Source organism: Euphorbia lathyris, chromosome 7 (assembly GCF_963576675.1).
Source record: "Euphorbia lathyris chromosome 7, ddEupLath1.1, whole genome shotgun sequence".
Classification (NCBI taxonomy): Eukaryota; Viridiplantae; Streptophyta; class Magnoliopsida; order Malpighiales; family Euphorbiaceae; genus Euphorbia; species Euphorbia lathyris.
This window is the reverse complement of record NC_088916.1, coordinates 82,523,301-82,546,232: the sequence shown is the minus strand read 5'-3', so window position 1 is coordinate 82,546,232 and position 22,932 is coordinate 82,523,301. Positions and strand designations below refer to the sequence as shown.

The following is a 22,932-nucleotide window of genomic DNA, read 5'->3' as shown; positions in this document are numbered from 1 at the left end:
ATTTTACCCTTTTTGTTGTCTCCAAAACTTACGCTTCCTCCTCGTTTACGTTCGAACGTGATGAATTGAGTTTCATCACCTGTCATATGCCTTGAGCATGCGCTGTCAATATACCACATTTTTGACTTCTCGGCACATCTCAGGCTTACCTGCATTGTAATCAGTTTCCTTTAGGTACCCAATTCTTTTTGGGTCCTGACTTGTTAGGTTCAACAGGTAAAGCATCATATTTTATTTTATGGCGGCATACATGGACAGTATGGCCATTCTTTCCACAGAAGTCACAACTGACCTTCTGTTTAGGATTTTTTACTGACTTGTCAGCACCCTAGTGCTGAGCGTGCCAGCACACTTTAGTAGTGTGTCCTAACTTCCCACAAAAATCACATTGGACTTTTCGCTGGGGATTTCTTCTCTGCTGAGTACTTTGGTACTGTGTACCTTGATACTGAGTTCTCAGCGGAAAATTGTTTTTTTTTTGGAACCTTTAATTGGTTCTGAATGGTTGTGACATCCTTCCTCAGTTTCTTTGAAACTGACTGGACTTCAGAGACAGATTCATGAATGATTTTCATATTTTCATGCAAAACTGAGTTGTCTTGAAGAAGGTATCTGAGGTCACTCAGTTTGACCTCTTCTACTTCATCACAGCACCGACTGAGTGCTTTAATCTTCCTATTACACTTTTTAACAAGTGTATAGAGATCACTCAGGGCGTTACCCATTTCATTTCTGAGTTGAGAGAGTGAGATTACCTCATTAGATTTCTCCTCATTATCTGACTCATCAGATTGGTCAGCATGCTCAGAAATGCATGGCTCAGCAAGTTCGTCAGCCATAAAGCATATCTTCGCTGACTCGGTGGCCTCAGTTTCTATTGATGAAGATTCATCACTGTCACTCCAAGTAGCCACCATTGCCTTCTTCCCACTTTTCTTGTCTTTCCTCAGCGTGGGGCAGTTTGACTTAATATGGCCATCTTGGTGGCACTCAAAGCATGTAATGGGCTTTGAGCTGTCCTTTCTGTATTTGCTGTCGCTTGAGTCAGCCTATTACTTATCAAACTTTTTGTAAGGCTTTTTGGAATATTTGTCGTTCTTCCTGAACAGCCTCTTCATCTTTCTTGTGAACATAGCCATCTCCTCATCATCAGTTGAACTCCCGTCAGTGGAGTCAGCCTTCATGACAAGTGACTTCTGCTTCTTGTCATCAGATTTTTCCTTCACCTCAAATTCTTCATTGATATCTCATGGGTCACCAATGAACCGATGAGTTCATCATATTTGTAGGTGGTTAAATCCTGAGCTTCCTCAACTGCTGTCTTCTTTGCTTGCCAGTCTTTTGGAAGACTCCTGAGTATCTTTTTGACTTGTTCTTCCTCAGTGAAGATTTTCCCAAGTCTCTTGAGCTCATTAATGATGTTGGTGAACCTTGCGTTCATGTCTGAAATGCCCTCATCATTGTTCATCTCGAACAGCTCGTACAGTCTTATCTGCTGATTCACCTTGGATTCTTTTACTTTGTTTGTTCCCTCGTAGGTGACTTCCAGCTTTTTCCAGATCTCTTGTGCCGACTCACAACCTGAGATTTTGTTATATTCTGCAGCATCGAGCGCACAGTGAAGCATATTGATAGCCGAAGCATGGTTTTGAAGCTTCTTAAGATCATCCTCTGTCCATTCAACCTCAGCTTTAACAACTGACTGGCCAGCAACAACTTTCACAGGTACAAACGGGCCTTGGACTATAGATAGCCAGGCACTCATGTTTGTAGCTTGAATGAAGTTTTTCATCCTATTCTTCCAAAAGGTATAGTTTGACCCAAAGAATAGGGGAGGCCTGGTAATGGACAGCCCCTCAGGTAATATCTGAGTTGTCTGGTTTCCAGGGAGAAACCGAGTGCTGTTTTCGCCCATGGTATGGATCAACTCAAGGTTGTTAGACCTTTAGTAATGAGCTTTTAGGCTCTGATACCACTTGTTGGTCCTTTGTAAGGTTGCAAATATAGTTCCAAGGGGGGGTTAGGAACTATTTTACCTTTTTAAAATAATTTAGGCAGATTTCTTTTCTTTAAGAAAAGTTTATCTAACAGCGGCGCTTAGCACTCAGCAAGACACTAGCTTAGTCAACTAGTGACTAGGACAGCTTCGTTGCTTAAGTCAGGAAATAGCACTTAGAGTCTATTCCTGAACCTTCTCATTGGTAGCGCACAACTCAGCTTGACCTCTTTTACTTGGTCAGTTTTAGTTTGTTTTAAGCAAGCAATGTAAATAAGGAGTTAAGGTTTAGAAATACTTCACTCAGCAGATTTATCCAGGTTCGGCTTCTTCTAAGCCTACGTCCTGTCCCCGGAACACTTCCGAGATTTCAAATCCTCTACTGAGCTCTTTAAAGGTAGAGCCTCAAACCTTTTACAATATCAGCAATTGAGTATGACAAGAGTACCTTCCTCTATACTTCTACTCAATCCTAATCTCTCTGCTGAGTACTTAAAACCGAGTACTCAGCCTCTCCTTTCTACTTCTAGAAATGATAAAGATTTTGTCCTAAACAACAATTGCTAGAACACCTTAGATGATTGAAAAACAATCACTCTAGACTTTTACACAAATGAATAGACTTTGTAGTGTAAGAATTTTGCTTTGCTTTTGATGGAGAACTTTTATATACGTTTGGTCAGCGTAACGGCTTTTGCTCGAAGTTCTCTATGGAATGTGGATTCTGAATGGACTATTTATAGAGAGCTGTGAGAGCTTCTGGTTATTTCGAATTTCGAAATAACCGTTGGAGGGAAACGGCTACAAGTCGCTTTCACTGAGTCTGCCAGCAGTTCTCTTTAGCCAATCAGATTCCAGCGTCTTCTGTTCTTCGGTCAGTGTGTCAGTATGTTCCACCATTTTGGGTAACATCAACCAGACAGCTTGTTGTGTCTTCTGATCTTTACTAAATGGGGAAATACTTTGTCTGGAAGCTGTCTTATAGTCAGCAGCTGTCTTGCACGTTTTGTCGAGACAGCTCAGCAGCTTCATACCGAAGTTGTCTACGTGGATCTTCTCGATCCTTCTTTACTCAGCATGCGTTTCATCACTTCAACGGCGACGTTTTGGAGATACGCGGGCTGAGTGGTCTTTGGCTTGTTTGACTTGGGCCTTGATTTCCATATAGGGCTTGAGCCTTATGATCTTTATGTCTTATGATAAATTATAAACTCAACATTGAACAAACACATTAGTAACACTAAATCAAAGCATTTAAACTTAGTGTGTTGTCGAATATTTACTTTCACTTAATTAATTTTGTCAAATCAAAATCTTGTGGAAAGGTGTTTCAACACTAACTTCCCACAAAAGTCACACTGGACTCTTCGCTGGGGATTTCGACTCTGCTGAGTACCTTGGTACTGAGTACCTTGATACTGAGTTCTCAGAGGAAAATTGTTTTTGTTCGGAACCTTTAATTGGTTCTGAATGGTTGTGACGTCCTTCCTCAGTTTCTTTGAAACTGACTGGACTTCAGACACATACTCATGCATGATCTTCATGTTATCATGCAGAGTCGAATTGTCCTGAAGAAGGTATCTGAGGTCACTCAGTTTGACCTCTTCCACTTCGTCACAGCGCCTGCTGAGTGCTCTAACCTTTTTATTACACTTCTTAATAAGTGTATAGAGATCACTCAGGCCATTAACCATATCATTTCTGAGCTGGGGAAGAGAAATTACCTCATTTGATTGCTCTTCATCATCTGATGCGATGGATGGGTCAGCATGCTCAGAGATGCATGGCTCAGCAAGTTCGTCAGCCATAAAGCATATCTTCGCTGACTCGGTGGCCTCAATTTCTGTTGATGAAGATTCATCACTGTCACTCCAAGTAGCCACCATTGCCTTCTTCCCACTCTTCTTGTCTTTCCTCAGCGTGGGGCAGTTCGACTTAATATGGCCAGCTTGATGGCACTCAAAGCATGTAATGGGCTTTGAGCTGTCCTTTCTGTATTTGATGTCGCTTGAGTCGGCCTTATACTTATCAAACTTTTTGTAAGGCTTTTTAGAATATTTGTCGTTCTTCCTGAACAGCCTCTTCATCTTTCTTGTGAACATGGCCATCTCCTCATCATCAGTTGAACTCCCGTCAGTGGAGTCAGCCTTCATGACAAGTGACTTCTGCTTCTTGTCTTCAGATTTTTCCTTCACCTCAAAGTTTTTCATGGATATCTCATGGGTCAGCAATGAACCGATGAGTTCGTCATATTTGTAGGTGGTTAAATCCTGAGCTTCCTCAACTGCTGTCTTCTTTGCTCGCTAGTCTTTTGGAAGACTCCTGAGTATCTTTTTGACTTGTTCTTCCTCAGTGAAGATTTTCCCAAGTCTCTTGAGCTCATTAATGATGTTGGTGAACCTTGCGTTCATGTCTGAAATGCCCTCATCATTGTTCATCTCGAACAGCTCGTACAGTCTTATCTGCTGATTCACCTTGGATTCTTTTACTTTGTTTGTTCCCTCGTAGGTGACTTCCAGCTTCTTCCAGATCTCTTGTGCCGACTTACAACCTGAGATTTTGTTATATTCTGCAGCATCGAGCGCACAGTGAAGCATATTGATAGCCGAAGCATGATTTTGAAGCTTCTTGAGATCATCCTCTGTCCATTCAATCTCAGCTTTAACAACTGACTGGCCAGCAACAACTTTCACAGGTACAAACAAGCCTTGGACTATAGATAGCCAGGCACTCATGTTTGTAGCTTGAATGAAGTTCTTCATCCTATTCTTCCAAAAGGTATAGTTTGACCCGAAGAATAGGGGAGGCCTAGTAATGGACAGCCCCTCAGGTAATATCTGAGTTGTCTGGTTTCCAGGGAGAAACCGAGTGCTGTTTTCACCCATGGTATGGATCAACTCAAGGTTGTTAGACCTTTAGTAATGAGCTTTTAGGCTCTGATACCACTTGTTGGTCCCTTGTAAGGTTGCAAATATAGTTCCAAGGGGGGGGGGTTATGAACTATTTTACCTTTTTAAAATGATTAGGGCAGATTTCTTTCCTTTGAGAAAAGATTATGTAACAGCGACACTTAGCAATCAGCAAGACACTGGCTTAGTCAACTAGTGACTAGGTCAGCTTCGTTGCTTAGGTCAGGAAATAGCACTTAGAGTCTATTCCTGAACTAACTCGTTGGTAGCGCACAACTCAGCTTGACCTCTTTTACTTAGTCAGTTTTAGTTTGTTTTAAGCAAGCAATATATTAAGGAGTTAAGGGTTAGAAATACTTCACTCAGCGGAGTTATCTAGGTTCGGCTTCTTCTAAGCCTACGTCCTGTCCCCGGAACACGTTCCGAGATTTCCAATTCACTACTGAGCTCTTTAAAGGTAGAGACTCGAAAACCTTTTACAAATCAGAAGCTGAGTATAACAAGAGTACCTTCCTCTATACCTCTACTCACTTCTATTCTAATTCACTAAGTACTAAAACCGAGTACTTAGCTTCTCCTTTCTATTCCTAGAAATGATTAAGATTTGTCCTAAACAACAATTGCTAGAACACCTTAGATGATTGAGGATCAATCACTCTAGACTTTTACACAAATGAATAAGCTTGTAGTGTAAGAATTTGCTTTTCTTTTGATAGAGAACTTTTATACATGTTTGGTCAGCGTAACGGCTTTAGCTCAAAGTTCTCTATTGAATGTGGATTCTGAATGCTCTATTTATAGAGAGCTGTGAGAGCTTCTGGTTATTTCGAATTTCGAAATAACCGTTGGAGGGAAACGGCTACAGGTCGTTTTCACTCAGTCTGTCAGCAGTTCTCTTAGCCAATCAGATTCCAGCATCTTCTGTTCTTCGGTCAGTGTAACAGTATGTTCCTCCATTTTAGGTAACGTCAACCAGACAGCTTGCTGCGTCTTCTGATCTGTACTAAAAGAGGAAATACTTTGTCTGGAAGCTGGCTTGTGGTCAGCGGCTGTCTTGTACGTTTTGTCGAGACAGCTCAGCAGCTTCTAGCCGAAGTTGTCTATGTGGATCTTCTGGATCCTTCTTTGCTCAGCATGCGTTTCATCACTTCAACGGCAGCGTTTTGAAATACGCGGGCTGAGTGATATTGGGCTTGTTTGACTTGGGCCTTGACTTCCATATAGGGCTTGAGCCTTATGATCTTTATGTCTTATAATAAATTATAAACTCAACATTGAACAAACACATTAGTAACAATAAATCAAAGCATTTAAACTTAGTGTGTTGTAGAATATTTAATTTCACTTAATTAATTTTATCAAATCAAAATCCTGTGGAAAGGTGTTTCAACAAACACCCCCTGCAGCAATCTTACCATCTTTAAGACAGGAACCATCCGTGTTTAATTTCACCACTCCTTCTCTAGGCCTGCTCCAACCAAGGAGGTGGACATCCTTCTTCTGGGTTGACCTAGCAAGAAAGTCTCCTTTAAAGCTATCAGTAATATTTAATAATTTTTTCGAGAAGAACTCAACTAATTTATGTGGCTTTTAATAATCACTTAATGGATATTTTAATTTTTTGTTGGTATTTTTATAAATTTATGTATATAGGCGTCTACATTTCATTTTTTATATCAAATTTTATTTACATGTATTATTACGATATTAATTACTATTTAAAAAGTAATAATAATAATAAATCTCATTAAATGCATATCATAAATAAATAAAAATCTATTGATTTCTCTTTTTTATAGAGAAAATTTATTTCTCAACTTTTAATGACATATTTTATAGTTATTATATTTGTTTTTTTATGAAGACTCCCTTCTCTTTTTTATTTTAAATATAAATAAATAAATAATTACATAAAAGATAGTAAGAAAAAAGGTTAATATACATATTTGGCCGTGTGTTTGTGAATTAAATCCTGCTCCACAATTAAGCCCCATTTGCAAAAAAAAAAAATCTAATCACCCCACTATTAACTAACCTAATCTCTTATCCCTATCTATACATATGTATGGCCGCTTCTCTCCATCGAAAGCGAAATTGATTTCACCTCTTCTCCTCATGGTTTGTATTCCACTATCTCTATATGAATCTTGCCTTCTGTAACAGTAAATCCAATTCCTCTTTCAATTTCACTTCCAATTTTAAAAACTATCGTGAGAGGCAGGAATCGAGATGCTTTTGTACAACAAATAAAAAGGATAACGAATACTAATGTTATCTTTTTGGATGTGCAGCATCCTAGTCTTGCGAGTTACTTTATATAACTGTTTCAATTTTTTTTTTATAGTCTGATATTGAATGACCTTTGAGTTTTTTATTCATTGAAGTCATTGGGAAAACCGAATCATCAGCTGTCTTATGCTGAGCCTCCTACGGAATGGGTACGTGTTTATTTTATTTTAGTCATGTACTGAGTTGATTATTCCTCTATCTTATATTGATTTTTTATGCCAAAATTCTTTCTCTAGTCATGTACTGAGTTTGAAAATGGTTGAATCTACGGGGACGGGTAATGCTGCTATTGATATAGGTTATAAATTAAAATTCTTTCTTCAGGTTATTTATTATTTAGTTTTTTTAGCTCTTTCATTTGGGTGTTTTTGAAGTGGAGTAGAAATCTTAGTTTAGGTATGAGTATGACTTTCAATTTTTGTTTTTAGATGACAGAAAGAAATGGAAGAATCAAATTATGATGCTGTTGAGGAAAAGGAAAAGAAGGCTGAATACAGGTTTTCAGTGAATATTGACGGCTAAGACTTCAGATTTTGTTATTTGTACTTTGATACTATGTATTTTTTTTTATCTTTGTAATAATTTTTATGTGTATATTCTTTTTTGAGTTTGAGGAGGTTTAATAAAATGTTATACAGTAAAACCTCTATATAGGAATACATTTGGGACCGGACTATTTGTATAACAATTGGGAGGTTATTCCTATATAGAGGTTGGTATAACAAAGACTCTCAGCACTTGGGACCAAACTTTTGTATAACAATTGGGAGGTTATTCTAATATAGAGTATTCCTATATAGAGGTTCTACTGTATTGTTTTATTGGCATTGTTGTATAATTTTTTTCATGTATTTTTTTCCTTCCCGTAATCCATTTCAGATTTCTTTTTATATCTCTTCAAATACAAATATTTCATAATAATAATAATAATAACGATCACACTTTTTTTAAAAAAAAAAAATTCATTACATTTGGAACATAAACATCTCTTCTTAATTTTAGAGATTTTAAAAATATGTATCATTCATATAATAGATTTTCATCTAGCTAAATGCAGACGTTTGTATAACTTAATGTCGTGAATTTAGAGATGCTTTTAAATTAAAATGTCGACGTGCTTAAGGTGCTATAAATATTTTTTGAAGCGAAAGAACGACATAATAAAAAGTCATGTGTCGTTAACTTTGCAACGCTTTACTAAAATGTATTGGAAATTTTGAAAATTAAATATAAATAAATTGGAAAAAATTATGACGTTTAAAATATAAGCGTTGATAGCATGACGACGTGTGTATGCGAAATGTCGTCGGATCTAATATACCCACACAAGGTTTATGTGTCGTTAAATTTAACGACACACGATTTAACGACAATTGTGACGACACTTTAAAAAGCGTGGGTAAACATTTAGAGACGCTGAAAAGCGTCCTTAAACCATAAATTTTAGCGTCGTAATAGACCATTTTTTTTGTAGTGAGGTTAGGGTATTTTTGTCCAAAATTGATGAAAGCATCTAATTTGGTAAAATGAAAAAGAAGTGTGTCAAATATGTTAATCGACCCCTCAATAGACTAGATTAGTAATTAGTCTTTTTTTCCTAGAATTACAATTTATTATTATTTCCAAAAAACAGTTAATTACCATTAAATATTACAATTTATTATTATTTCCAAAAAACAGTTAATTACCATTAAATATTAAATTAATTGCAATTGATTGTTGGTAAGTTCCAATGAAAATAGGGTTCGAAAAAGCCAAAATTCGAAATCTCAAACTCTGTATAAATTATAAAATCACCACTGCATCACATTATATCTCTCATTTTATTATTATCTCTGGTTCTATTAAAAAAAGTCCTTAATTGGCTAGATTATTATTATAAGAAACGTTACTTTTCACAAGAACTAACTACTAATAATTAATATTATATATTTGTATTTATAAATAAGAAAACACCTCATATATCAATTTAAATACATTTATACACAAATTAATGTTTAAAATCAAAAAGATTTTCACATTTAAGGAGACTCGAATGGTCTACTTGGATGAAGGTTTGACAATGTTCATTAAAAGAGGGGAAGGGAGGAGAGGGGAAGTTATTTAGTAAACATCCAGATGTCACTAATTTGGTGGGACTCAAAATTTGGGTTATTTCAAGTTTTTTATATATATAAGAGTTATTTCAAGGTTTTCTAACCTTCGTTTAACCTCCATTTAACCATCACTCCTATTTAAATTCCGTTCCAAAAAATGTTAGGAAAATAACCACATTTTAATTAAAGTCCTCTAAACCCAAAACAAGCAGACCTAAAGAGACATAAATTTTATATATGCACGCCTGCCAATGGCATCTGAGAAAATAATTTCGTCTAAGAAAATGCACAGCAAAAGGGTGAAAGTGGAGGAGGAGAAAGAAGACCGAATCAGTGATTTACCTGATGACATCATTCAATGTATCCTCTCCTTTTTGCCATCAACAAAAGAAGCTATTCGTACTGGAATTTTATCTAAAGGGTGGAAGAATCAATGGACTGGTGTTCCAGTTCTCATTTTGGCTCCCAATTGTATGTTTTATGTAAAGTTCTATGCATTCATTGCCAGGACCTTAAATCTCCACGACTGCTCGAAAATCAAAAAATTTCACCTAAAGTGTCCTTATATCGATGAGTACAATCGTCAAATTACTTACGTAATCGGTTTTGCTACAAAAAAATATGTGGAGGACTTAGATTTGAATTTTATAGGAAATGGTTACGTATTACCGAAATTTCTTTTCAACAATGCTTCACTTGTAAAATTAAGAATAGTTAGTTGTACTTTTAAAACTAATGATAAGGTAAATTGGGGATGTCTCGCCGCATTAAATATAGACAATTGTGTTTTGACTCATCAAACTATGGAGTATATTCTATCTGGCAGTCCATTACTCGAATCATTAGAATTAGAGAGGTGTTATGGGCTTGATATTATTATTGCTTCGAAATCTTTGAAAAGATTGGTTTTACTACGTTCTTGTTGGGATTACCTTTCTGTCCAAATTTCATGTCCAAACCTTTTGGAATTATCTCTCCAAAATATCACTACAAATGATCCAAAGTTGATGGGTCAAATGATTGAAAATGTTCTATCCCGCAGTCCATTACTTGAGTCAATTGAACTAGCCGATTGTCATAATCTTGATCAGTTAGTTATTGCTTCCAAATCTTTGAAAAGACTGGTTGTAGGAGACATTATTTACGCTTTTGATCATATTGAAATTTCATGTCCAAAGCTTGAGGAACTGAAGATGTTCGAGCATTTGAATATTAAAACAGCTAAGCTAATAAATTTACCATCTTCACTTTGTGCTACTCTTGATCTTAACATTTCGGATTGGGAGATACAAATTGTTATGGAAATTCTGTAGCAACTTCACCATGTTAATGAGCTAAAAATTGGGAGTAACTTTATCGAGGTAAGTTTTGTAGAAAAAGAAATAAGTGTGGTTAACATTTTTAAATTTCAAATTGAATAGTTATAATATTTTTTATTTTTTGAATTTTTTATTCACTAATATTATGTTTGTAGATTCTGTCAATTATGAAGGTGGAAGGTCGGTTTTCTCCCGTCTTAAACACAAAATGTTTGACTCTACATTTTTCTCATCCGGAAATGTACTATTCTGGAATTGCATATCTACTTCGTATTTCACCTTTGCTTGAGAAATTAGTTATCAATGTGTCACTAACGGCTAAGGTAATTTTTTTTAACCTTTTAAATTCTAAATAAGAAATGTAGTTCAGTATTTTATGCAATATGTAGTTTTAACACTTCCATGAGTTTTCTCAATTGTGAGTTTAGGAAGAAAATGGAATAATAGAAAATATTGTAACTTGTTGATTTGTAGAGCTTATTATATATATATATATATATATATATATATATATATATATATATATATATATATATATAAAAGCAATATGTAGTTCAATATTTTATGTAATATGCAGTTTTAATACTTAATGAGTTTTCTCAGTTGTCAGTTTACGAAGAAAATGGAATAATAGAAAATGTTGTAACTTGTTAATTTACATAGCTTTAAATATATTGTTAAGTTCTTTGGTTTAACAATTGTGATTGTTAGGTCAATTGCAAACTTGGGAACAATTGGTGGATTTCAAATGCGACCGTTTTCGATTGTTTGGTATCAAGTCTGAAGATTATTAAAATCGTGATCTTTGGTTTTTCGGAGACAGATGTCATATGTCAACATATAGTAAACTTTGTTCAGTTTCTACTCAATAATGTAAGAGTTCTAGAAAAGATGATAGTCGTAGTGAAAGATGGTGGAACGAGTTTTCGGTGGAAAATTTATCAAAAATTGTTAAGTTTGCCCAAATGTTCTCAAAATGTCATTGTTGAATTGGTTTGATAAAAATTTCATTAGTGGGACAAATAGTTGGAATGAGTTATTTTTTTCCTTTCAACTTGTAAGTGAAAATTTCAAATAAATTTTTGCAATTAAACATTCAATTCAAAGTATAAATGAGTACTTTACAATTCGAAGAATAAATAGTTGGAATGAGTTACTTTTTTCCTTTCAACTTCTAAGTGAAAATTTCAAATAAATTTTTGCAATTAAACATTCAATTATTCTATCAGTTGTTAATTAATTATAGTAGAATATATATTTTATTTTCCTGTTTAAACTAAACCTTATAATTATATGATAGGATATGTAAGTTGCTCGAAGTCAATATATAAATTTTTGGGTAAATAATTTATAAGTTCCTGAGTTTGTGTGTATTATCCTAGTTAGTCTGTTTTTCAAAACATACTATAATATCCCTGAGTTTTGATAAAACTAGTCCCTCCATCCATAAATTTTATAAAAAATGACAAATTTACCCTTTAACCACTAGTTGACTTTATATGTTTAATTAAGTTTTATCTAATTTTATTTATTATATTAATTCAAGAATAAAAAGTAATATTAGTAATAAAATTATATTATTATTTCATATATTTTTAATTAAAAACAGATAATCAATTTTATAATAATTTAGTATTATTTTTTTTGAATAAAGGCTAGGACGGAGACGAGGACCCAGACATCCCAACTAGGTTGGCACCCCTGGGGCTCGACTAACCCGAATTTATTAAAAAAGAATGAAAGAATACAGAGAGAGAGAAAACTTAAACAAAGCGTAAGTGTGCAACATTACATAAATCTTCGAAAATGAAATGCTTGCAGAAAGCTGGCGTAGAAGGCCACCAGATGATATCCGTGGCAGTAACCCCATGACGTGCTAGGCAATCCGCAGACTGGTTGCCTTCTCTGAATATATGCGTGATTGTAACCTCCATGGTCGAACATCGGTTGAGACAAAGCAGCCATTCCTGTCTAATCTCCCAGGGGATGTTGGTCGATTTGGTGCGCAGAAGATGAACAGCAGCAGCTGAGTTTGACTCTATCCACAGACGGCGCCAATTCCTTTCCCAGGCGATATCGACAGCAAAGGTTATTGCTTTTACTTCAGCAAACAGGGCAAAGGAGTGAGGGATCGGGAATGCAAAGCAGCCGGTAGCAAACCCTCGGGCGGTTCTGAATATTCCTCCTGCTCCGGCAGGTCCAGGCGAGCCTAATTCTGAACCATCGGTGTTTACTTTTATCCACCCTGCTGGCGGAGGGATCTAGCGGACTTGGATGTAACTAGGCGATTGCGGGTGCCTTGTTTGCTCTGTCGTCAAGCATGGCCAAACATTTCTACATTCTCTGATCAGACCATGAAGACCCATTATTGAATTTTGGATTGAAGGGAGCTCGCCATCAAAGATGGCGGCATTCCTAATGAGCCAAATGAACCAAGAGCAAGTGACGACAGCTAGATTCCAAGTTCTTCCCCACGAGTTACGGAGGCCGGAAGATTGTAAATTGCTGAAGAACTCGCTAATGAGATGCGTGGGCAGTAGTGTAATGCAAAATGCATCCTCAATTGACTTCCACAGCGATGCACTGTAAACACAATCCACAAATAAGTGGTATAAGGTCTCTGAAGAGTTTTTACACAGTGCACACCTGGATGCCATCGCGATTCCTCTTGTTTGGAGAATATCCTGTGTCGCTAACTTCCCGTGCAAGAGTTTCCAGCAGAGGACGGATCTACTAGGGGGGTGAAATGTCGCCAAATAAAATTACCCCATGATATAGAGTCTGTCGAAGGGATAAACGATTTGTAACAGTCCCTTACTGAGAAAATTCCATTTCTAGCTGGCTTCCAGACACATCTATCCTCCTCTTCTAAGCCTCTTTGTATTGTTAGAATGTTTGTGCAAATCTCCGGAGGAAGCGGATCCAAGTTCGACCATTGATCATTAGCACGGAAGTCGCTGATCTGATTGAATAAGGAGAACTGCAGCTTAGGCGGAATAAGTAGCTGATCCGCAATTGGAGGCTCAATCCATTTATCTGTCCAAAAATTCAATTTGGAATCAGCTTCGATCCACCACTTGATTTCACCATAAATATATCTGTAGCATGCTTTACAGGATGACCAGATTGAGGAATTGCTAATGAGTGTCTTAGGTTGCCTTGAGGGGTAGAAAAATCTTGATCGAAGGAGTCTAATCACAAGAGAATCACCTTGAATAATCTCCCAACAGATTTTACCAAGCAAAGCAAGGTTACCGGTGGCGAAATCCTTGATGCCCAGCCCTCCGCTCTTCGTGCTTCTGCAACAAACTGACCAGGAGACCGACACTAATTTCCTTTCATCCACATTCCCTGTCCAAAGAAAGTTTCTGACTGCCCTGTTAATTCTGTTTAGCAAGCTTTTAGGCCACTTATAAATCATGAAAGTGTGAATAAGGGCGCCTGTCATTGCCGATTTCACAAGGGTAGGTGCAAATTTTCCCAGAAACCGGTTGTAGACACCGAGTCGGAGGACCTGTGACGAAAACCTGAAAACAAGACGGTTGAAGCGGTTGATTCCGGAAGTTTTGAAAAAAAAAATAATAAGTACATAATAAGGAAGAAAAAGTTACGGCGGGTCGCTGTTGTCGATCGGATGGCTCGCGAATGCTTAGCGGCATGGTGCGAGTGCTTAGCGGCAGCCGACGTGCGTTCGACGATAGTCGGACGCCCGCTCGACAACACGAAGCGCGCGCTCGACGTCCGAGCGATGCACGGGCCCGGCGGCACGGAGCGCGCGCTCGTCGGTCACGGGGCGTGTGCGCCCGGCAGCGCGGAATGCGCGTTCGGCGGTCACGACGTGTGGGCGCCCGACGGTACGAAACGCGCACTCGACGGCCATGGGACGTGCGCGCCCGACGGCGCGAGACGCGTCCCGACGGCCGTTGGGCGAGCGCCCAACAACGTCGGGCGAACGCCCAACGATCGTTGGGCGAACGCCCAACGGCAGTTGGGCACGCGCCCAACCTTTCGTTGGGCGGCCGCCCAACTATTGTTGGGCGATCGCCCAACAATGTTGGGCGATAGCCCAACGGAGGGTTGGGCGGCCGCCCAACATGCCTTGGGCGGCCGCCCAACCATCTTGGGCGACGCCCGATTTTGCTCGGGCGTCGCCCATTCTTCCGGGGATCCGATTTCCTATAAAAGGCACGGATCCCCATGCATTTGAGGAGAGGAGATTTTTTTGGAAGGATTTTCTCACTCTAGGCATTTTTAGAGAGAGAAAATTTATTTTTTGGGAAAAAACATTTTTTTTCCTAAAAATTCCAAATCTCCTAAAAGTTAAAATTTTATCAAAAAACATCGGGAAGCACGATTTGTGGAATCAATCGACGTCAACCGTCAATACCGAACTTAAGGTATTATCCGAGGACTAGACTCTTTTATTTTACTTAATTTATTTCATTCTTAATTTATTTCATTCTTCTTTTATTTTACTTAATTTATCACTTTTTATTTAATTTTGGGTATTTATTTAATTTTCATCTCGTGTTGAATAAAATTGGGGTTTGTTTTAAAATAAAAAATCTCGTTTTGATATCCCAATACGAACCGTGATCCGATAAAAAGGTAGTTCGGGTATTGAAAACGTTGTAATTATAAATTTTTTTTAATTTAAAGAAATTTCCAAATAATGTTTTAAAATAAAAACGTCGTTTTAGGAACTTCCGTTATTGACTATGACCCATTTTTGGTAGTTCAGAAATCCAAAACAATTGAATTAGACTTAATTTAAAGCTTTTGAATAAATCTGGAAACAATTGGAGTGCTGCTGTAATTTTTCGTTTCTGTCACTAATTGCTGTTTACCGACGGATTTTCCGTCGGTAAATCTGCTGGAATGTAAAAAATGTTGTTTTGGTCCCTGTTTCTTAACTTTTAAGCTTTTGGTCCTTTGTATATATATGTGTATTTATGTAATATATATTTTCAAACTATTTTTAGACATTTGATACATGTAGTTATTTAGAATGTTTATATATCATTTTTTATTTTATTTTAAATATAAGTATATGTATATATATCTTTTCTTTTCTTTTTCCTTTACTTAAATGGTAATGAATTTTATTTTAAAATGATATTTACTTGGGTGTTTTGGGAGTGATTAATTAGTAGACATTTTGTGGATAAATGGATATTATTTTGACATTTAAATTACATTAGGTATGTATATATATAGTTTTGGGCTATTTGGGCTATATTAGTTATTATTAGATAAAACTATTTAGGGGACAAATGATATTTTCTTATTTAGGGGTTTTATTTATTATTTTCACATATTTAAAGTAAAAATGTATTATATTTAGTATTTTCATATATGTATTATATAGTATATTTTCATTAACCTTTATTTCATGTTTCTTTTTGGCTAAAATGTATATATATATATATGCCTATATTATTTTCTTTATTCTTTTGGTCATTCATGGGTCCATGTTTCAAATGGGCTTTATTTGGGAGTGAGTTTGAATTTAATATGTTTATTGTTGTAATTATGACAAGTAAAGAATCCATTGAGTGAAAAGGGGAAAATAAATCACAAAAAGAGTTTTCAATTTAATTATCTAAACTAAAGGTTTTTTAGAGGTTCCTAATGTAGATAAATAGTGTCTTCTTGACATTTTAAATCATTTCTTAAAACATCACGTTTTAAAACCTTAGTCCGTTCCAACGACGGATTAAGCGAACCTTGTAATTAAAATCGTTTTCATTATAAATAATAGAGTTTTGAATCGTTTTCTTAAATGATTTGTACAAAATAAATTGACTTGTATGCTTAACCACGTTTTCTTATTAAAGGTTTTTACCTTAATGTTTTCAAACACTTGAGTCGGTCCAACAGCGATTCAGGCGGACTTCATCAAACGGAGTTTTGAAACGTACCTAAATCGTTCCAACGGCGATTAAGGTGCGAACCATGTAAATGAACTCGTTTTGGGGGAAATGAGTTAGTATAGAATTAACACGCAACACGAAATGTAAATCACGTTGTAAACAAATCAATTCTTCCTTTTTCCCCTCTCTTTTATATGTATATTGAACTGATGTAAATGGGTGATTCTTTACTAAAGTGGCTTTTCAATAATATATGCTCAAAACGGTTTCCAAAATGAGAAAGAAAAGGTTTCAAATGAATTTTAAACTTAAAGAAGTATACGATTAGTCCGTTATCGCCTAACATGCTGAGTAGGAGGCCGGTGGTTCATAACCGGACGATGTCGGGGTGCCTAGTAGCCTTTCTCCGGAAAGGAGCTAGCCTTCTCGGCTCGTACCTAAATTTCTCGAATCCACACCGGTCTCCCGCAAGGGATCGGTGTTCATTTTCCCATTCGTGGGTGGCGACTCTTCCATATCTCCGAGCTCCGGTCCCGCCGAGCAGCTTGATTCCACGATTGGTTGCTTTCGGCGCCAATCACCGCTTACGTCGCCATGAGGTGTCCACCCCCCAGTACGCCCGGGAGATTAGGCCGCGGCACCTCATCTAACAAGTGGCGACTCTGCTGGGGAAGCGAGAAATTTGATTCCGGAAGGCGTGTATTAAGCCCTTAACGGGGACGGATCGTATTATTTCTTTTCGTATGCATTCATGTGCATTATTGCAAACCTTTTGGGTAATTTCCGTGAAACCTCTAGCGAGAGTCCATTCGTCGCTCGAAAGAGGCTAGTGTAAGTTCCCCCTTACAGTAAGGCGCCAAAGGGTCCCCATCCATTCGTTAGGGGCGAATTTGTGCGGTCCTGTAAGGTCCCGCGCTCAGCCGTGTCAGCATATAGTAGCCTTAGAAGTTGCCATAGGATTACCCGTTACTATTTTTGGCGTGATAAATGAATCAGTTCGTGTTTTCAAATCGCCATGATACGTGTCTAAATCCTAAAGTATGTAAAGAAAATGAAATGATGCGTTAATATATACTCTTGAGTCGACATACTAATTACCCTAAAACATCGAAACGATTTAAACTAAAGACGACTTAGTCATCTCGTATGAATCAACATGTGCGGCCCGCCTTGTCCCTTTCTGTGTCCCGACGAAGGCACATGTTCAGGAAATGCGTTACGACGTAAGCACGTATTAGTATGCGTCGGTTTGGTGTTAAGGATAGTTACATTTCGATACAAAAGACTATATTAACAGTAGCCGTTATTCACATTCTTTAAATAAATTGGGATAAAACGAGATCATAACGAAACGAAAACAAAGAACATTTCTGTTTCGAACGACCCTGTCATAACGTGAAAAGTTTCGCGCACGTAGCCCGTCCCTTCCGAATAAAAGACGAGCTTTTACGTTATGCCCCGTGTCATTCTGAATCTACGATATGTCAATATAGAGAGTAGTTAAAGAAAATAAACCAATGCCATTGAATACGTGCCTCGAACGAGTGTATACCCCGTTTAAAATCACGAAGCTGAATTAAGCCAAACCATATAATTACGCCATATGGACGAGACTGCGGGTTTTGACTAACGACTCGACCGTTACCAAAACTGCAAGAAATATGGCCTGATGTACGTGTTTGCTTAATTCGTACCTAAAGGAAAGAAAACGGTGATATCCTCGCTTCGAACAAACACGCGATTCAATGAAACGTTGATTTTCTATAACCACACTAAGATGATATATCCCATGGATTGGGAAGAACAACGAAATGTTGCTAGCCGAAAGGTTACCGTTACGCGATGAGTCTGTTCCCTAAAATAAAATCCAAAAGTGATTCCATCACTAAATAAACACGTGGTTACGTCTCTCGATAGATCCAAAAGATCCCGTTGTAATCTAAAAATCGAGACACGAACCCGCGCGAATAAAAGGGAACGAGTCATTGACAATAACGAACGATTGGACTAGAAGAATAACTCGTACCACATCTAAAAACTGAGATGCGCTCAAAGGGAGTCAAAACCCGAACTAATGTGTCTCACGAAAGGACGAAAGACGAGTTATTCCGAAAGGACAATCCAACTTGGTCGATTTCTTAGTCACTAAACGTTGATACGTCAAAACGAACTGTATTGTCTGATGAATGATCTACTTTTCCGCAATAATCGACGGCATCACGCGTCCCTTGGACCGCAATGTGAGCCCCAAACCAAAATCCTAGGAAAGAGACTTGGACCATCGAGTGTGTGGAGGAATAAGGGTGGAAGAGAGATGTTGTGATACGTGTAATTAGACTAACGTTTGTTCTTCTTATCTTATATATCCGTAAATAAATAAACGCACACACCACGAATCATGGATATAAAATCATGCATACATACTAATGGATACCGTTCGCGCAGACGTCATCATTAAGCGATTATGGTACCGAGAGAGCAGTCGGCTAGTTAGGCAGTTTGACCAGTTACAGATTGACAGTTCTGAACCGGCAGTTGTGGCTTCAGAATCATCTTCGTCCGAGTATACTCAGTCTTCAGCCAGTATGTCTGCGACCGACGAAAAAGTGGCCGGATTGGAAAACTCTGTGAACAACATTAATGAGCAATTAGCGGTGATAGTGGCCCATTTAGCTAAGCTGGCCAAGAGATGACAAAAGTGGCAGTAAACACGCTGAGAATGAGGTGAACGATGGCCCTCGCTTTAGGAACGAGGATGATTATCAGGATTATATTCGAAAACAGCTTGAGAACGAGAAAGCTAAGGAAGAGGAGTGGAAGCAACACATCACGCAGGAGGTGCAGGATCTACGTGGGGGAAGTTTCGGGAGTCAAGACTTTTATAACTTGAAGAATTGTTTATCGGCAACGGCTTTGCCTTTGAAATTCCGGCTCCCTGACATGAAAAAGTTCGATGGAACTGGGGATCCCACTGCCCACATGAATCAGTATGTCGCTGTAATGAAGCACACGATCCTGACTGAGGATCAAGTCCTGGGGCTGTTTAACACCTATCTTGAGGGGGCTGCCCTCACATGGTTTCATGCATTGCCGATGGTGACGAAGAGGGATTGGAAAGAGTTAGCGAAGTCATTCATCGCTCAGTATAGCTTCAACACCATGCTTGAGGTCACTTTGAAGGAGCTTGAGAGCACTAAGCAGCAGACTGGGGAATCTTTCTCCGATTTTGTGAAAAGATGGAGGGCCAAGGCCGCGGTTATGAAGCAGAAGCCGCTTGAGCAGGATCAGATCCGAATGGTAGTCGGTAACACCTTGCCGTATATTAAGAATGAGCTGCGGTATATGCCTTTTACCGATTTCAATCAGATGTATAGTTGTGCCTTAACTGTTGAGGGGGATGGAGAACCAAAAAGGGCGTACACTAAATGGACGAAGTCTGGGTATAGTGCCGGAGGGCCGAGTGCGAGTGCAGAATCTGCAGCAGTGAAAGTGCTTGATCTTAATGCTATCGAAAAGAGGCGGTTCGCCAAATTTGATCAGACTTACGCAAAGGTTTTCGAACGTTTGTAGAAGAAAGGACTATTGAAAGCCCTTACCCCTTATAACAAGGCTCCGCCCACTCCGCAGATACAGGCTAGAGGGTATTGCGAGTTCCACAGCAGTTATGGGCATACTATTGAGAACTGTGAGAGGTTGAAGCACGAGATCCAAGATTTGATTGAGGAGAAGAAGATAGCTGATCCGTCGTCAGCAAACCCTTCCACTAGGCGTAATCCATTGCCTAATCATAGGGTGAGCATGATCGGAGTCGGTCTGAAAGAAAGTGTAGTGATGGAACCCTTCGGGGAGGACAAGGAGGAGTTGTTGGACTCCGATGAGAAGAATAATGTGGGAAATGGTTTGTATGTGTTGGCTTTGGAAGAGGAGCCAACAGAAGAAGTGATGGATGATAGAACTGAAACTGAGGAGACCGAGGAAGTCTCATCTCGGAGGATCATGCCTGTGTTGAAATTGTTTAGTGGGGTAGAAGACCCCGAAGCTCATTTGTATGGATACGTGTGTGCTATGTTTGGAGAGCCATACAAAGTGGAAAAAGACGCTCCATGGTTCCATCTTTCGCTGGTGGGTGAACCTTTGAAGTGGTTTCAATCGCTATCTGACGCGACTAAGCATGATTGGTCACTGGTGTCAAGCTTGTTTTTGATGAAGTATCGAAGAGACAAAATACGGGTAGGGGAATATAGCGCGATGCAAATTGGGCCTATCAAACGTCTGTTTCCGACTGTCAGCAAGTATAATGAAGGGAAGGACCCCATGGAGCACTTGCATTTTTATCTGTCGGCTATGGGTCCTCTAGGTTTCAAAGAGGAGGAGATCACGAGCTTGTTTTGCAACTCATTGGCAGGAGATTCACTAGTGTGGTACATGTCTCTTCCAATGCACGTTAAAGCAGATTGGGCAAAAATGACTAAGAGATTCATCAAGAAATACGCCGCACGGGAATGTCCAGAGGAAATGCCTGCATTACCCGAAGAGGAGACACCTGAAGCAGTAACAGCCATGTCTAAGTATAAGGGAGATGAGAACCCCATTGATCACATAAACCGTTTCCGTGCCTACATGTTTGACGCGGGACTCTACCGAAGTGAGTTAGTCCAGCATTTTCCAAAGACACTCATAGGAGAAGCTTTGATGTGGCACCGAATGCTCTCGGCAAAGACAAAAGGGGACTGGGGATCCCTCATGGAGGCCTTTGTGCAGAGGTATGAGAGGTACATTCCATGGACAGGGTCGTTGGAAGATTTAGAAAGAATCAAGAAATTTCCTGAGGAAGCATTCGTGGATTATGCTAGAAGATGGAGGTTCAAGTATGCCTCGTGTCGGGTCACCTTGAGTGATCAGGAGCAACTCATGTGCATCCGGAAGGGTGCTATTCCACTCGTGGCTAGAAGAATGAATGGAGTGTTCCTCAAGGACTATGAAGAACTGATAGGCTGGGCTCGGTATGGATCGTCGGACCCTTCCTACATAAATTCGAATGTCCCTCACATAATGGATCTGATGGTCGTGGACATTTGGGGAAGTTCCTCCGACAAGGAAGGTATCAATCAGAGGGTTCCGATCAACATCTGGGATGAGTCTGATGATGAGTCGGAAGTGGCTGTTAGCGCCGAAGGAAAGATTCTGCCAGGTTTTGAGATATTCGATGATGTTGCCGACTGGGGCAAAGGGAAGGCAAGCTGCTTCGTCGAGGAGATTATGATGTTAGATTTGAATGTCGAGGAGCAGGTCGTTACTATTGAAGCAACTGCAGGAGCGGTGGACGAGCCCAGTACCTCCAAAGCTTATGAGAAACCTAAGAACCCTGATGATGAAAATTGTATTACTGCTTTATTTGAATCTGATGATGTACTCGCCAACACTATCAGTGAAATGAATTCTGATTTTGCTTACTTGCTTGATGTTGATCGTGATCATTCCATGCATTCTCATTCATATAACATGCCCACATTTGAAATCAATACAATAGAAATGTCAACTTTCAATCTTGGCACGGATGAAAATCCTAAACTTATACAAATTGCTCAAGAATTAACTATTGAAGAGAGGAAAGAATTTGAGAGAATAATTAAAAAATACGAAATAGTGTTTGCTTGGACGTACGAAGACATGCCAGGAATCGATCAATCAATCGTAACTCACCGTATTCCGACATACCCCGATGCTAAGCCCGTAAAATAGAAGCTCCGACGCATGAGACCAGAATGGGCAGATAAGATCAGAGAGGAAGTGAAGAAGCAGTTAGAAGCAGGGTTCATCGAAGTAATCGACTATCCTCCTTGGGTCGCAAATGTGGTGCCCATCGCAAAGAAGGATGGAAAAGTAAGAATGTGCGTCGATTATAGAGATCTTAACAAAGCATGCCCGGAAGATGAGTTCGCATTGCCTCATATTGACGTGTTGATCGATAGTGCAGCATCAAGTGTCTTACACACGAATGTAGATGGTTTCATGGGCTACATGCGAGTTCAGATGGCCGAGAAGCACAAAGCAAAAACCTCGTTCACAACTGAGTGGGGAACATACTGTTACAAGGTGATGCCGTTTGGTTTGAAAAATGCCGGGGCAACTTACCAGCGAATGGCTACAGCACTGTTCCATGATATGATACACAAGGAGGTAGAAGTTTATGTGGATGATATGATGGTCAAGTCGGAGACAAGAGAAGGGAATTTTGTTGCACTTGAGAAGTTTTTGGCCCGAATTGCGGAATTCAAACTAAGGTTGAACCCGAAAAAGTGCTTCTTTAGCATTTCATCGAGGAAAATCCTAGGCTATGTGAGCTGTAATAAGGGGATTGAGGTGGATCCCATAAAGTAAAGGCCGTATAAGAAATGCCGCCACCGAAGAATGAGAAAGAAGTGAGGGGATTTCTGGGGCAGGTTCAGT

At 38.8% G+C, this 22,932-nt stretch overlaps 1 long non-coding RNA gene across 1 annotated transcript; it reads left to right on the top strand.

The window, feature by feature from the left end:
- The first annotated feature begins 6,980 nt into the window (after positions 1 to 6,980).
- Positions 6,981 to 7,957, top strand: LOC136235243 (uncharacterized). The gene is made up of 3 exons (XR_010691726.1): positions 6,981 to 7,023; positions 7,290 to 7,343; positions 7,623 to 7,957. It is a non-coding gene; the product is annotated as an uncharacterized lncRNA (long non-coding RNA).
- Positions 7,958 to 22,932: the final 14,975 nt, after the last annotated feature.